We start from the raw sequence: 17,214 nt of genomic DNA, 5'->3' as shown, positions 1-17,214 counted from the left end.
TGGTATCGGTTCAGTATCGACTATCGAGGTATTTATGGCAGGTATTAGCCTGATAAACCAGCCTAAATGGATTGGATGTCTAATTTAGTCTGGCCTCGATCAATGGATACAACGGAACATTGTTGATGAGCACAACCCATTGTCTTTCAAACCGTGTCTGTGCCTATAGACCTCTGAAGTTCGCCTACAAAAAAGCTACCATCTTTGCCCATATAAGGAGTTACGGTATCTGACGATTTTTCCTATGGGAAATTAACATGGGGATTTGGAATTATCACACCTGTTAAACTCTCGCGGGGATGACAAAATCGGAAATTCAGGTGTTTTCCTGAACACACTTTTGTCCTCTGCCTTCGAGAGGAATCTGTGATCTCCGGTATGCGAAAGCGGCAGACTTTGATTTTCGCTACCCCAGAGCTAACTTGCAATGCAACTTGCCATTAAGTTAGTTAGCCAGTTAGCTCTGGGGTAGCAAAAATCAAAGTGTGCCGACTTCACCTACCGGAGATCACAGTATGCACAAGAAGGCAGAGGACAAAAGTGTGTTCAGGAAAACGTCTTTATTTAAGACTATATCGTGCCCGCGTGAGTTTAACAGGTGCGATAATTCAAAATCCCCATGTTATTTTCCCATAGGAAAAATCGCCAGATACCGAATCTCAAAGATGGCAGCTTTTTTGTAGGCGAACTTCAGAGGTCTATAGACCTCTGAAGTTCGCCTACAAAAAAGCCACCATCTTTGCCCAAATAAGGAGATCCGGTATCTTGAGATTTTTTCTATGGGAAAATAACATGGGGATTTTCAATTTTCGCACCTGTTAAACTCTCGCAGGGATGATGACATTGGAAATGCAGACGTTTTTCACTACACAGTTTTGTCCACTGCTGTCTAGTGGATACTGTGATCTTCGGTAGGTGAAGACGGCACACTTTGATCTTTGCTACCCCAGAGCTAACTTACCATGCAACTTGCCATAGGCAGTTAGCTTCAATTAACTCCCGGATCTCCTTATATGGGCAAAGATGGCAGCTTTGGATCCTTTTTGTAGGCGAACTTCAGAGGTCTATAGGCCAACGCTCCCTCAAAACCCCACCCCAGAGCCCTCTGCCCCGCCCGCGTTGATTCAAAACACATCTCTGCGTTGTGATTGGTTTAGTTGCCATCTGCCAGATTCAGGGCAGTGTTTTCAAAATGTTCAATTGTTCGAGGCCAGACCCAAATGCAGGCAAAACATTTTGCCGTCCAGCAGTTGGCGCTGGTTTTCCAGGCTAGGCAGGTATCATATCGAAGTCATAATTTTGGTATCGTGACAACACTATTTGGGTATCTGCTGGAAACAATATACCACTCAATTACACCGCTTGCCCTGAAAACACAGTAGCATAACCACTACTTTAACAATGCCTATGCATGCTATCATTGCGGTTATTTCAGTCTTGCACAGCTGACTTTAAAAACATGAAGTAAGCAAGATTTAAATGGATCTGTGTTGAATATAAATGGTCCGCACACTGATAGCAGCTCCTAGGTTTATTTAGCACAACGTTTCGAACCAAGATCCTTCATCAAGGTGCAATTTTAATTTTTATTTAGGGTTCCAATTCATTGCATTTTATGCTTGGATTCTGTGACTTTCAGCTATTTTTACCCAGAAGTGTCTCACCAACCTCATTCACCCTCAATCTGCTCCCCTCTCCCTCCGATCCAAGCCTTTTTAAACCTGTGAAATTACCTTTTCAGTTCCTTATTTATTTATTGCCTTTTTCTTTTATTATTTCCTTCTCTTTTTTAATTCTCTTTTAAAAAGTGTATCTTATGCCTGAATTTATTCTTGTTATTTGTATTTTATTATTTCTTGTAAAGCACTTTGTGATTTTATCTGTGAAAAGCCCTATACAAATAAAATACTTACTTACTTCTAACAGTTTCCTGTTATAAATGTCAGGTTTGCGAACTACATTGTTGGTGCTTCGTTTTATGTGTAGAGACCCAGAGCAAGCTACTGACGAGGTCTGGCGCTGTTTTGAGCAATATTAGTGGTTAAAAATTGTAACTGATGGCTGATGACCAGTCATCAGCCATCTTTGTGCCTGGCCCTCATCACACCTGAAGTCCCATCCCTATGACTGCCCTACCATCGCCATCCCTATGACCATCGCCTGCTGTGGTTCCCTGCCCGGATTCCTAGCCCACACATCCTATAGTGGCCCATTACTTTCCGAAATTACTAATGGACAATTTATTCCCTACATTGGACTATTTGAACTTTCTACTATAAATGACTTTACTATACTGTAACTGACCCTAGGCAGATGGGTTGGGCCCTTGAGTCGTGGATCTGTCCGAGGTTTCTCCTATATGTATCTCCAATTCTAGGGAGTCATTGTTCATTGTTGGTCAATTACTTCTAAGGAGTCATTGGTCATTGTTGGTCAATTACTTATTTTAAAAAAGCGATTAAATACATTTATGAGCAATAGCGTAGCCTAATATGTGGTAATTTTCAGTGTCTCTATAACATAAAAAAAATCGATGGTCACCAGATATTGTATGCTATATGGTATTCACGTAGCCTGACTCTCGCCAGACCCTTGTAGTTCCGCCATGCTCCACCAGAGGCGTTTCGCTGAGCTCCACACAAGGGTCTGGACGCGAGGGCAATCCAAACCCCTGCCAGTGATCAAAAAATGAGCAACCAATCAGGAGCGCCGAAGCGAGTGTTTCATTCAAATAACAATGGCGGCACGCAGCGAGGAGTCTTGTGCTGACATTGATTCTGCTATTTCAACCGTTTTGTCGAATCTATCGAGTATTCATTCTTTAAAAGATTAACAGAGAATAGTTTTGAAGACATTTATTGGTTGCAAGGATGTTTTTACTCTTCTTCCGACCGGGTTTGGCAAGAGCTTGAAGAAGCCTAGCACGTCATTCAAGATAACAGGCAAGTGGTTTATCAAATCACATGCGAGGATGTTTTACAAGGACCCGCCTTCATAAATACATCTCCTATCGAGAAGTCCCAGATCCTTGTGTGAAGCAGACAGCGAACTACAGGATCTGGCGAAAGTCAGGTTAGTATTCACGTCCATAGTGGCATATTTGCACGCCCAAAATGTTTGGAGAGGCAGCTAGCTCTAGTAATATGATGACAGAATCTCGTTTGAATTTGAACGATTCCGATTCCGATTCCTTGTTTCAATTCCGGTTCCTAACGATTTTCGATTCCGATTCTTGTAAGAGGCAGGGTCAAAAAAGTTTGGATATCTTAAATGAGCTAGCTAACCAACGGTCTGATCTTCTCCATCAATTTTAATTCTATGAACTTTTTACTTTTTATGAACTTTAAACATTTCTCACAGGGCTGTTTTCAACTACAATATTAATATCAAATCTATGAACTGTCGTCTTGTTGCCTCAGCTCGGTTATGCAAACACCTTCTTCGTTGGTGTTTAGCGGCTTCTTCTTCCGGTTCGCGGACTGGGAATCGATACTAGGAATTGAAATTTAAACTTTTGAACGATTCCGGGAGAATTGGAAAGCTAGTCCCGGTTCCCATCGATTCTCGATACCCAACCCTAAGGATACATGTGCATTTGTTGACAAAGCCGAATTCTGCAGGAGGAGTTCTCACATCTTGGGCAAACTCGGACTGCCTGCGTTGCGTGTGAAATGTATATTCCAGGTAGCCTACAGTAGCCTATAGCATACATTTCAGCATATCATCATATGAATATAATTTCATGGGTTTTATTTTTTTCAAACGCCAAAAGATTGCGTAGCTCATGCTTTTAAGGCAGCGTTATTATACTTACAGAATGAATATAATTCAATTGTTTGTAGGCCTATGGTAATGGCAGGCTATATGGTCAATATTAGGGCCTATAATATAAAGCAATCTGCAAAGTAGAAAAGTCATTGCATTATAGCCGTTGGCAAGACACTTTCACCAGAAAAGTAGGAAATAAACAAACATGACTCAGTCATTAGGTTAGCCTAAAATATTATTTCTGTCTAATCGTGATTTACTTTCAAGAATGTAGGCTAGCTCCTAAACGTGTAGGCCTACACCCCGTTTAGACATAGGCTTAGGCTACTGACTGTTTTTTGTCCAAATATAAAATGGCTTCGTCATAAATCGCTACTTCAACATCAGGCTGTAGCCTACAAAGTTTACACTTGTATGATAACACTTTCGGTTTTGTTGCTGCTTCGGCCATCGACTGCCTATTCAACATACACGCTCGCACTGAATTTGAGGAAGTGGTGGGGGAAGTGTAGCCTATGCCGTAAAGCAGTCGAATTTTGTAGTTCTTTGGTTCGTACCCGAACCCCAAAGTTCCGTAGTGCCAGTAAAAGCGATACAGACACCGTCAGGCTATGGCAGACGTGTCATTCAACCTAATGTAAATCGATGTACCATCACAAGGGTCTTAGAAATGTATAATAAAGGTTGAAAAACTACATGGTGTTGCTTTAAATAGCCTATTTGAACCATAATTATTTTTTTCCCTCCAACCTTATGTTGGTTGGTCCAATCGTTTCTGCAATCAATTTTCGAACGTAAAGTGACAGCCCTATATCATTCACCTCCAAGATAAATGTTGAAAGAAGAATGCAGACTGAAAATACTAGAACACTTTCTAATAGTGTGTTCAATCATCAGTAGAGACTACAGCCTCCATGAGGCCCTACTAGTACTTACAAAATAAGAATAAAATCATTAGTTTAGAATAACAGCTTCACCCATTCATGTTCTGCGTTAACCAAGGATCCTTGATAGATGAACAAAACAGTTGTTGCATTGGCCGGGAATCGAACCCGGGCCTCCCGCGTGGCAGGCGAGAATTCTACCACTGAACCACCAATGCTTATGGAGCTACCTTTTATTTTCCGCCATTTTGAAATATTTTCTTTCAAGGAACACTACATTATTCTCTTAACTAAGACGAGTTGATACATACCTCTCCCGTTTCAATGCGTGTACTCAATGGCTCTGGCGCGCGGCATTACTTTGATAGCACTAGCTAGCCAAATTCATTCATTCATCATTCATGGATTCTAATGAATACACTGGGCTAGCTTTCTTTTAGGTCTATGGGCTAGCTAAATGCTATCAAAGTGGCGTTGCGCCAGAGCCGCACGCATTGAAACGAGGTATCAACTCATCTTAGTTAAGGGAATAACTTAATTTAATATGAAAAAACGGTGGAGTGTAGGCTACTCTTTATTGTTTTTATCTGTGGTTGTTTGGACTATTGAATATACATTGCCCTCACGACTTCCAGTGGTGATCTTAGACTTCTTAAACTCTCGGATTATTTTCTCCAGAAGGACAAAGTCCTGGCTTTTGAAATATACAGGAATGTCTGTACAAAATCACAACCTTAACCTATCCAGGTATTCCCATGCATTCATTAGAACATCTTGTTTTCAAGTTCAGTTCTGTAGTCTGGTATTTGCCAGGGTTCATTTCCAGATCCAGTGTAAAGAAAACAGTGTTGCATTGGCCTGGAATCGAACCCGTGCCGCCGCGATGAAGCCGAGAATAATTCAGATGAACTGCCCTAAACGCTTTTCCATTCATTTTCAATGGTAGTGCTAAACCACTACGGATGCAATATACGTTTGGCCGCTACGCATTTCGGCGCTGTTGAGCTGCTTTTCAAAACGACTGGCGGCCATCTCTAATTTACTGTCTGTAGACGGCGTTACGGATGACCATAGACAGACAGTAAAAGATAGCTGATGACAAACATCGGCCTGGCTTTTACTCGCAGTTAAGTTTGGTCTAATTATGTGCTAACTAATGAATTAAAATAAATCTATTTTGGGATAATGTGTGTGATATTCATGAGTTTACATGTTGAGACATTGGGGAATGTGCTGTGTGGACTCGAAATGTGAATCTTATGCTGTAGACGCGTTAGATTATCACTCGCGATTAGCATGCTAAATGCATTGAAAACGAATGAATGAACTACCAATCGCCACTGTAATGACCTGACGATCTCTGAGAACACTTTAAAAACGTGATCAGACAGCTGGCTCACTTCTTAAGACCATGGAGATGGAGTTTCAACTGTAGGCCTATAGGCTAGTTGAAATTCGATGTGCAAATATGCTTTAGAAGCGTATGTCACTCGCGATTTGCATATTAAATGCATAGGAAATTAATGAATGAGCTACCAATCGCCACTGATGATGACCTGGCGATCTCTGGAAATACTTTAAAAACGTGATCAGACACCCTGGCTCACTTCTTAAAACCATGGAGATGATGTTACATATGGAGTTAAAATTCCATGTGCAAATCTGCGTTAGAAGTGTAAACATGTCTACTTTTACAAGGGCTGGGGCTGAAAAAATACACTATTGCCAAAAGTAGGGTACCTTGACCCCCAATATGAACTTCAGTCACATGATGTGACATCCTATTCTTAATCATTTTTGACCCTTATTTCAGAAGTGCTTTGTGCACAAACCAAGGTCCATAAAGACAGATGAGAGTTTGGAGTGGATGAACTTGACTGGCCTGCACCTGTCCTGACCTCAACCCAACAGAACACCTTTGAGATTAATTAGAGCGCAGAATGAGAGGCAGTCTCCTCATCCAACATCAGTGTGTATCACTCCACAAAAGCGCTTCTGAAAGAATGGTCAAAATGCCAATATAACACTCAAACCTTGTGGAAAGCCTTCCCAGAAGAGTTGAAGCTGTAAAAGCTACAAAGAGTGGACTGACATCATATTAAACCCTATGGATTAAAAATAGAATGTGGCTGAAGTTCATGGGGGTCAAGGCAGGTGACCATACTTTTGGCAATATAGTGTATTTAAGACCCCATAAGATCATCTGGCTAGCATGTATTGTCTAGTCCCTCCCTGTAGATGTTGTTAATACAGTGTGGAGTCGAAATTCGATATGTTAATCTGCTTTAAAAGTGTAAACATATCAACTGCAATTTGCATGCTAAAAACAGTGAACGAATGGGCTATTTTTTTACTACTTTTACGAGGGCTGGGGGTTTCTGAAAATGTATTTAAGCCCTCATCAAAATCATCTGGCTAGCATGTTTAGTCCCTGTAGATGTTGTTAATATAGCGTGGAGTTGAAATTCAAGGTCTAAATATGTCTCAGATATGTAAACAGAATACCTGATTTGTAATGTGTGTTATTGAGTACACTGCTATCAAACTACTATGGGCAGTGATAGGTTATTATTACAACTCCAGGGATCTATGTGTGTTTTGAAGATTCTGTATGGTGTGATTTCAATTATTTGTGTTCTTCTTGTAGAAAATGGCATATGTGCCCCCCCTTTGGGTTTGAGCCCTCGTCCTCCAACCTGACCCTGTGGCCCTTTACATCAGAGGAACTGGCCCTTGAGCACCGCCAGAAGGGGAGTACTGCCTGGAGGATCAAGAAGATAGACAGGGTGCGCATGGAGGCAAGGGATACAGTGGCACAGAAAGGAGGCGACCCCACAGCACTCAAGCGTGAGGTGCGCATGCGGATTGGTCAGGCGTTAGGGCTGCACGATATTAGGAAAACATGCGATATGCGATAACATTATTGAGTACTGCGATAACGATATATTTGCGATATTTAAATATTTAATGTTTTTCTCCATTCTACTTGCTGCTAGCATAGACTGATGCAGACTATTAAAAAAGAAATGCATTGATTTCATTCCAACATTATTTTTAATGGAAAAGATGCGGCTACAATGGCAATGCCAGACATAAATAATCTCGGCCCCTTGAAACATTTTCTGCTACGGTCAACAAAATTAAGTTGAAATAAATAAAAACTTGAAAACTACTTAAAGCATTCAAAATATGTAATAAATGTAAACATAATCACTTAACTGCTTGTCAACTTAAAATGGTTTTCTGACCACTAATTTGTTGAGTCAAGAACGTGTTGCAGAATGGGGTTTGATGGTTTATATCAAGGGTGTCAAACTCATTTTCACCGAGGGCCACATCAGCACAATGGTTGCCCTCAAAGGGCCAGATGTAACTTCTAAGATTAGTAGCACCAGCCACAAAATCTTTAGCATCGGTATAAAACTTCTAAAATCGAGAAGTTGAGAAGAGCAAAAGGTATCAGCATGACATGTCAGTTCCAGTTGGACTTTTCAATGAGGGTCACACTGGTCAGTCAGGAAGAGGTCATGCCATGGATTTCTTTTTTTTTCCTTCATATTTCTGAGTTTTTAGATTCGAGTATATTCAACTTAACTGTCATTGCACAAGTGAAATACCAGTAACGAAATGCAGTTTTACATCTAGTAAGTGATGCAAATGAGTAGGCTAACTGATCAAAAGTGCATGTCAAAAAGTGCATCCATATGAAATGCGTCACTACACTGTTCCATACACATTGAAGCGAACGGTCCCGGTGGACTTTTTCTTTGAAGTTTTGATATTGAAAGGTGTCGTGTGGATTCTGTGTTGTTTGTTTTAAACTGAAAATAAAATGCAAAGCAACAGGGCGATTACCACAAACTTCTAGCCTACCTCTGCTCGCCTGATCTGAATGCACCTCTTCTCGGTCGGAAGACAGGCTTACTTTCGCTTTTGGCCAAACACTTGCTCGATTCGCAAGGACTTGGAGTTGGATTTTTTTGGATAATAGGACTACACACAATTAGGCTATACATGCTTTTTAAACGTAAACGTAAACGTATCACGTAGTTTACAACCACCGATTGAAATCAAAGTAACTTACATTGATTCCCCTCTTAAAGAAGCACACGCATTTCAAACAACCATGCGTTTCACAGGCAGGCTAAACCGAGCGCGTAATTTAGGCGCTCCGTTCGCTAAAATAGTTTAGAATAGCCTACTCTATTTTGTTTTCACACGTAGCCTACGCGTTGCTATCACATCTGATGTCGCCAGTTGCACTGATCATGGAAGGTGGTTGATGTGGCCTCCCTGTCAGTCTCACACGCGTGCATTCTATTGCAGTGTATTATTGCCTATACGCAAAAACTGTATCAGACCTTTTAAGCTCTCGCGGGCCACATACTGTATCAGATCCTTTAAGCTCTCGCGGGCCATATGAAATAAGGTGTCGGGCCGCATTTGACACTTATGCCATAGACTGTATGGAATGCACGGCACATAAAAATTATCGAATTTTATCGAAAATTAAGTCATCTTTGCGGTATGTCTATCGCAAGCGTTGATATCGCGATAACGATACATTTTAGATATATCGTGCAGCCCTATCAGGCGTCAATACAGCTGTGTGAGCGGCAGCGGGCCCAGCAGCAGTGGCAGGATATCTTCCAGCTACAGTGGACCCAGGGCCCAGCAGCAGTGGTGGCTTATCGTCTAACAGCAGTGGACCCAGGGCTCAGCAGCAGTGGTGGTGTATCATCTGACAGCATGCAGCGTACCCAGCATACCCAGTGGCGGTGTGTCGTCTGTCAGCAGTGGACCCAGGGCCAAGCAGCATTGGCAGGGTATCGTCCAGCAACAGTGGACCCAGGGCCCAGCCATGTATCTTTGACGACAGTGGCCGGCTCAGCAGTGGTGGTGTATCGTCTGACAGCAGTGGACTCAGGGCTCAGCAGCGGTGGTGGTGGATTGCTTGGCATATGCAATAGGCCCTAACCTGACTTTCGCCAGATCCTGTAGTTCGCTGTCTGCTTCACACAAGGATCTGGGACTTCTCGATAGGAGATGTATTTATGAAGGCGGGTCCTTGTAAAACATCCTCGCATGCGATTTGATAAACCACTTGCCTGTTATCTTGAATGACGTGCTAGGCTTCTTCAAGCTCTTGCCAAACCCGGTCGGAAGAAGAGTAAAAACATCCTTGCAACCAATAAATGTCTTCAAAACTATTCTCTGTTAATCTTTTAAAGAATGAATACTCGATAGATTCGACAAAACGGTTGAAATAGCAGAATCAATGTCAGCACAAGACTCCTCGCTGCGTGCCGCCATTGTTATTTGAATCAAACACTCGCTTCGGTGCTCCTGATTGGTTGCTCATTTTTTGATCACTGGCAGGGGTTTGGATTGCCCCCGCGTCCAGACCCTTGTGTGGAGCTCAGCGAAAGGCCTCTGGTGGAGCATGGCGGAACTACAAGGGTCTGGCGAGAGTCAGGCTAAATAGGCCCAGCATCACACAAAAGTGCATTGGCTGGCACAACAGTGGGCTCAGCTGCAGCAGTAGCAGCGGACCCCAGCAGCAGTGACAGTGTCTCGTCCAGCAGTGGTGGCCGTGTGTTCAGCGAGGGACCAGATGACATCAGCAGTGGCCCAAACCATAGGACCATCACCACTTGCACTACCTTTTCCCACACAGATTCTCGTAAATCGGTCGCTGCCCCAGCAAAGGGTGAGGGGGCTCCTTGTACCTCTCCATCCTCTCTTGGACAATGTCATCGTCACACAGCCTTCCGCGTCGACCACCCCACAATGTCGACGTAGGCTACCTGGAAGAGCCGTACGACATTGGAGCGCAAATTGCGAGTGGCTCTCTTCGCAAGGCGATGGTTTTTATAGATCGCTGACAATACTCTCTTTGAAAGATATAGATTCTCAGCCGAGGGAGTTCGTTACATTTGTCAGCTTACCGAGGCAGACGTCTCTAATGTTACCCGCCATAGCAATGCCCTTACGAAAGAGCAGATAATGTGCTTTTCGTTAATTTTGCCAGTGGACAATTCATGTATTCCATCGGTGATGTTGAACATCTGAGCAAGAATAGGATGTTATGTTATGTCGAATGATTCGCAAAGTACTTGCTCTAGGCCTACCTAAACTACTGAACGTAATATTGCCACAATCGAAAAAAACTGCCAAATAATCGGCCTTCCACTATTATTAGCGATGGCCAACTCTGCTACTGTAACATTCTAGTGCAATTTCCTCCTCCATTACATGAAATAAAATTTTACTTATGCATATATCTGATCTACCATACGTTGCCAACAGCCTTGCCTTGCTTTGTTTGCTGCCGATGTATTTGATTTTTGTCGTACAGTGGGTTTTAATTCCTTGCAACTTTTTATAATCATTGCGCATTCCTTATCCGTAAAATACTGTGATCGCGTAATCATTTTTAGTGGTGACTTGTGCTGCAACCCGCTGCAATGCCCATTTTCTGTGAACACGCACAAACTCCAATGAGGTTAACCCTGGTTCAACGAATCAACGTCAGACTCAGCGTCGTAGTACCGATTAACACCAATGAAGATAATCTGCGTAGGTTAAACTCCCTTCGTAGTACAAGCCCATGCCGAGTAAATGCATAAATATACCATACATTTTAACTTAATCTGACAACAGCTATCTATACTTCGACTTGCAGTAGTTAGCTTCACCAGCTAACTACTACATTCAGCTACACATACAAGCAACCTGCTGCTAACCACAATATTAACCGGTACTCTGAGTTAGTTGAGATCCTTCGCCGCAAAATGAACAGTGCATGGTGTTTATCTTACTTCATGTCTATAACCTCTGATGGAGAAGGAGAAAAGGTTACATTGGAGAATGCGGGCATCGATCCCGCTACCTCTCGCATGCTAAGCGAGCGCTCTACCATTTGAGCTAATTCCCCACGCTGCCCTGAGCAGGGGAGGGTCATTATGGCATTATTACTTGTACTCCACATGTTACCATGTGGAGCACATTTAACACTTATATGATCGTGCTTTACAATAATTGTTTGGGGGTGAGGCGGAAAGGATAAAACTACATCGTAATACCAGTGAATATCTTGAGAGCCCTGCAGCAGCAAGAAAAGTGATCTGGTTTCCTACCACAACTACACTGTGAACTGGCCCTTCCCCCCCTCTAACGCATGTTGTTTACGGACTAGCATTCCCTTCCCCCATTTGACGCATGCAGTTTACGAGCTATGTGCTTTACCAGACCCCCCCAGAGGGTGCTGTTGGAAGAAAAGTTGCATTGGCCGGGAATCGAACCCGGGCCTCCCGCGTGGCAGGCGAGAATTCTACCACTGAACCACCAATGCATGGGAACTACCTTATTGGAACACATGCTTAATACAGTCACACTGTTGTTGTTCTCTATTACAAAAACATTTTTTTCAATAGGCCTACTTGAACATTACATGTATGCAACATTATCATGTGTATTGTTACTGTCTTGTCATTGATTAACTTAAATTCTTATTTTCGACGTTAATGTAATGTTTATTGTAATTACTGTTAATCACTTTGAACAAAACAAAGCCGAGTACAGACATGAAAAATAACATAAATTTTAACTGATAACAGATTTTCAACTTCCAGTAAAGCATATAATAACAATTAACTAACAACAGCTAATTAATGTCTATCTAAACTCTGATGGAGAGGGGGAAAAGATTTCACTGGAGAATGCGGGCATCGATCCCGCTACCTCTCGCATGCTAAGCGAGCGCTCTACCATTTGAGCTAATTCCCCATACTGCCCAGTGCTGCCCAGTACATTTAAGTGGGGAGTACATTTAACACGATTGGGCTTTACAATAATTTCAATAAAAGGCAATACGTTTTAGTGAATTTCATGAAAACAATGGTTGGTAATCACAAACATCAGCATAACATACTTTACACTTCCTGTAGCTTATTGCTATTGTCAGGAAGTTCACCATTAGCACTTCAATTTAACACACTAAGCGTTTTTTCACCAAGAACGAACCTGGTGTTGAACTGGTGCCGTTCAGAATTCTTTGAACCGTGGTGCTATCTAGTGAACCAGCCTGCATTTACACCAGTTCTGAACAGAACCAAGGATGTGTCATCAACAATGGGTGGTGCATGCAAAATCAAAAGTTAATGAGATGCATAAACGGGAGAATGATATGACCAGTTGTCCCATAAAAACGGCATAAAATAGCTGTTTAAAATGCTAGTCAACGTCTGTGTAATGCTAGTTGAATCGTTTTGTTTACTCATGGCAACAGTTGATATGGACGGAAAACTCATGCTTTTAGCCTTCTTCCCTCTGAAAGACGCAATGACACGCCCACTCCGGTTCGCAGGAAAAAACAACTATTTTTTGGTTCAACTTCCGAACCAAGGTGCCACGTTCCGAACCGGCTTTTGTTTGGTGAAAACGCGACGAACGGTTCAAATGTTGGTTCGCGAACGGGAACGGAGCCGGTTCTCTGTCGGTGAAAAAAGAATTAACTGTGTTGCACTACTGAAACACATTGAAAGTGCTTCATGTGAGGCAAACATCGAACTGTAATATAAGCTTAGATACATATTTTAGCACTTCCTCATTAACATCTGGGAGAGAATTGTGATTTTTTTAATTTCTGACATGACTCCCTAATCTATTTGACTTACAAACTACTAATGCAGCTATTGCTATGTTGTTACTTGACAATTTACCCCCAAGTTTAATTTCACATAAAAACTATCCTTCAGTTGTTATGCATTGCTTACAAATGAGACAACTGCACTGACTGACAATAACAATGACAAGACAATCTCACCGCTTTTGGGGGCGGTTAGCTCACGTTATTACCCTCATGTCGCTAAGGGATAAGTGAAAAAGCTGTTTCCGCCCGGTTTCGAACCGGGGACCTTTCGCGTGTGAGGCGAACGTGATAACCACTACACTACGGAAACTGTCTCTAAAGCCAAACGGGTCCCTTTTTGATCCATTCTTCTCGGTTGTCTTAGCCTTTTACAAAATTGAATTCCGGTACGTTGGGATCTAATAAAGCCAACTGAAGTTGACACCATAATGTCGTGGCAGGTTTTGAGGTCGTAATAGAGTTATAAACAATTGGAGATAGCCTTCAATTCTCTCAAGGTCTTCGGTGGGCGTAACGCACTCTTCTTGCAGGACCAGCTGCAGCCGACATCGAGATTTTACGCTTTTTGGCCTCGGGACGACATTTCTCACCGAAGGGATAATGGCCTACAGTGTTGTTAAAGTAATAACTAAGTTACTGTCGACACGTCAGCTATTTTATTATTATTCAGGAGTAGGACATAATTCGACAACTGCAGACAAAAATAGCCTCGAATGGTCAAGGCTTTTTATGCGACTTCAGATAACACTGACTTTCTGGAATTATTTGATTTGACACGTGTGTAGACTTTTATTCTACAATTACAGGTGTATTACGACCCGATAGCGCCATGACGGAAGAATGACGCGCGGTCGAGCATAGACCTAAAAGGTCTGGAGAGCTGGTTGAAGAGAGGGTGGAAACCAGACTTCATCCTACTGCAAAGCCTACACTTTCCTGCACAGTAGCCTAATATTTACAGTCTGCTGGCGATTTTGACCAATACCTGGACCAACAATATCTGGACACTCGCATCCACCCGACGCGGTCGACCACTAGTTGAGAACTACAAGTATTCATGGGTTTCATCAGGTCCCTTTCCACAGGTGTATTAATCAAGCACCATGCAGTCTGCATTGATAATCAAGGTGCTTGATTCTATACACCTGTGGAAAGGGACCTGATGAAACCCATGAATAGGCCCACGGGCTCCTGCCCCGACGAAAGAGTTGCCTACCTGAATTGCAGAACTGTCTGGAGAATTCCAACGTCCACGAGTCAGTTCATCTCCTGCATCTTCCAGATGCTCAATCAGCCGATTCTGAAAAAGTAACTGGCTGTATCTAGGCATATCCTTTTTCACCACACAAAAGTAGGCCCTACAACAAATACTGATAAACATCTATTGTAAATCCTCAAATTCTATTTGTAGCCGGGGCTACGATTCGGACAATAATACCAAATCATTCAAATAGCCTGACCGTTCAAAGAAAACAGCCGAACGTTCACTGTTTACCAGACTGGAATGTCTGTTCTTGAGCAGCTTCACTAAAATGTAAGCATGCTGATTGCAAGAGGACCAAGGGCAGCATGCTATAGCCTACAACGCTGTGCCAGAACTGATGGAGAGTCAACTCTGAAAACTTTTTCTGCTAGTCGCGATCGATAGGTCCAGCCATTGAGATTCCACAGAATTATCACCGTTTCCACGTAGCCTATTTAGCGATATTTTTCATCCATAGCTTATTATACAGCTAGATATTTGCAGACCATGTCACACCGCCAGGATAAGTTGTTACATTTTAAATTAAATACTAAAAGGCATGATTAGTTGAATGTTCAGAACTGTGGACAGGTCATGTGCAGAAACAGGTTAAGATAATATAATGGCTTGGAAGTTTGTAGACTGATTAATTGTTAATTAATGTAGGCTATTTATTAACGGAATTCAGTCCGCGACCCTTTCAGAAGGCCCGCAATTGAGAAACGCTGATCTAGCCTATAGGCCTACTGCTTTTGGAATTGTGCTTGAGAATATTTGCAAGAAACTTATTAATAATTTGAGGATTTACTGTATGGCCTATACCATTCCATGGAGCTTTCAATTCATGTACAAATTCACAAATACGCAAAACAACTGTATATTCAATATTAAATAATAATACAAAATATTTTTAACACACGCACAAGGCCACACAGCCTGCTGCAAGCACATTGTACGAACATGCTAGCATGATCTCGCTAGCTGACTAAATTGTTCTGTAGAATGACTTTGCAAATATTGTTATTCTATCCTTACACATCTCCTAACAAACATAATGTTATCACAAATACAATACACCCACCCCGATATCGGCAACACAGCAAATACCTTGTCCAAGCATGTCTTGAAAAATGGTTAAAATGTAACTCACGGATCAGATCAGCTCAAGTTCTACTGACCATGATGTCAACTCCAGCAAGGGCGCATATGCAGCGCGTGGTCATATGCAAATTCTCACATGACATTTTATCAATAAATGAAAAGTCTGTGTAATTGTCTGTTAATGTATTAATCTAAAAAGTAACTAGGCCTAATTGAGACATTTACATTAAATCTGTACTAGAAATGATTATTAGGCTATTACCATAACAATTTAATAATAATTCTGCTTCATTAATTTTATTGATGTGACAAGCCCCTGACAGGACATATCCACTTCACAATTACACAGGAAAGTTACATATTTGTACTGCGAACATTTTCACTATATCCAAAAACAATGTACAGTATATTGCCAAAAGTATTGGGTCACCTGCCTTGACCCACAGTCACGTCCTGTTCTTAATAGGGTTTGACATGACATTGGTCCACCCTTTGCGGCTATAACAACTTCAACTCTTCTGGGAAGGCTTTCCACAAGGTTTAGAAGTGTGTTTTTTACCAATTTTTTTAGCATTCTTCCAGAAGCACATATGTGAGGTAACACACTGATGTTGGACGAGAAGACTTAACTGGCTCTCAGTCTGAGCTGGGCTTGGCCTCTTAGTTCCAGTGAAAGGAACTCTGAATGCTTCAGCATTAACCAAGTGATTTTGGACAATTCCATGAACGTGAAGAAAGACAATATTGCGAGGGGAAAAAAACGTTGCAGTGTGCTGCAAAATCAAGGTTTGGGAGAGGGATTACCTACAGATACGACTCGTACCCATAACCTCCAAAGCAATATCGAAGTGTCTTAACGGTTGGAACAACACCAATACAACTGTTTCCCAAAGCCTACGGTTAGAACAACACCAATACAACCATGTAGTGGTAAAATAAGAGGTGGGTAAACTATGAATTCTGTGATCACAGTAAGGTGGACTGCGAAATGTTACAATTGGTGAATAAACTCTTTTGACAGCACGATAAACTCTTAAACGAGGTAGAGAAACTTTCTGAAATTTCAGAGGTGGATAAACTGCAGTTACTTGCGTTTAGCTTCCACTATATCCCTGAATACAACTGTTGCCCAAGGCCTTATGGTTAGACCAACTATGGCATAAATACTCTAGAGTGGTTCAGTCCAACCACTGAGGAAAAACCTACTGTAGCTGAGGATCATCATCCCGCCCACTTACATGTTCAATCTCAATTCTACTCAAAATGAACACAAAAACACACGCTCATCCACAAGGGGCAAAGTTGGCAGAGTCCAACTTCACATGGGTCCATGTGTGATTGAATTTGCTGAGCCAATTATAGCCATCTGTTCCACAGATGGATCAGTACCCTGAGGTGATGTCAAGTACAATCTGACAGAGTGATTTGTTTGTGATTTACATTCCCTCACTCTCCACCTCAAGTGGTACGTTAGTGAGCATTCTGGTGCAAAATGGCTGCCGTGCAACACATTAGTTGTGAGTGCTACACATTAGTTGTGGTTAGTGAGGTAAAAAGCACTTTGG

General features: G+C 42.0%; 3 non-coding genes across 3 annotated transcripts; all 3 read right to left on the bottom strand.

Annotated features, from left to right (window-relative positions):
* Positions 1-11,516: 11,516 nt before the first annotated feature.
* trnaa-agc (transfer RNA alanine (anticodon AGC)) lies at positions 11,517-11,589 on the bottom strand. Its single transcript has one exon. It is a non-coding gene; the product is annotated as a tRNA-Ala (tRNA).
* A 778-nt stretch (positions 11,590-12,367) lies between these two features.
* Positions 12,368-12,440, bottom strand: trnaa-agc (transfer RNA alanine (anticodon AGC)). Its single transcript has one exon. It is a non-coding gene; the product is annotated as a tRNA-Ala (tRNA).
* Positions 12,441-13,542: 1,102 nt separating this feature from the next.
* On the bottom strand, positions 13,543-13,615 carry trnav-cac (transfer RNA valine (anticodon CAC)). The gene has a single exon. It is a non-coding gene; the product is annotated as a tRNA-Val (tRNA).
* Positions 13,616-17,214: the final 3,599 nt, after the last annotated feature.

Source organism: Sardina pilchardus, chromosome 15 (genome assembly GCF_963854185.1).
Source record: "Sardina pilchardus chromosome 15, fSarPil1.1, whole genome shotgun sequence".
NCBI lineage: Eukaryota > Metazoa > Chordata > Actinopteri > Clupeiformes > Clupeidae > Sardina > Sardina pilchardus.
Note: the sequence above shows the minus strand (reverse complement) of the source record. Positions and strands in the feature narration are given on the sequence as shown.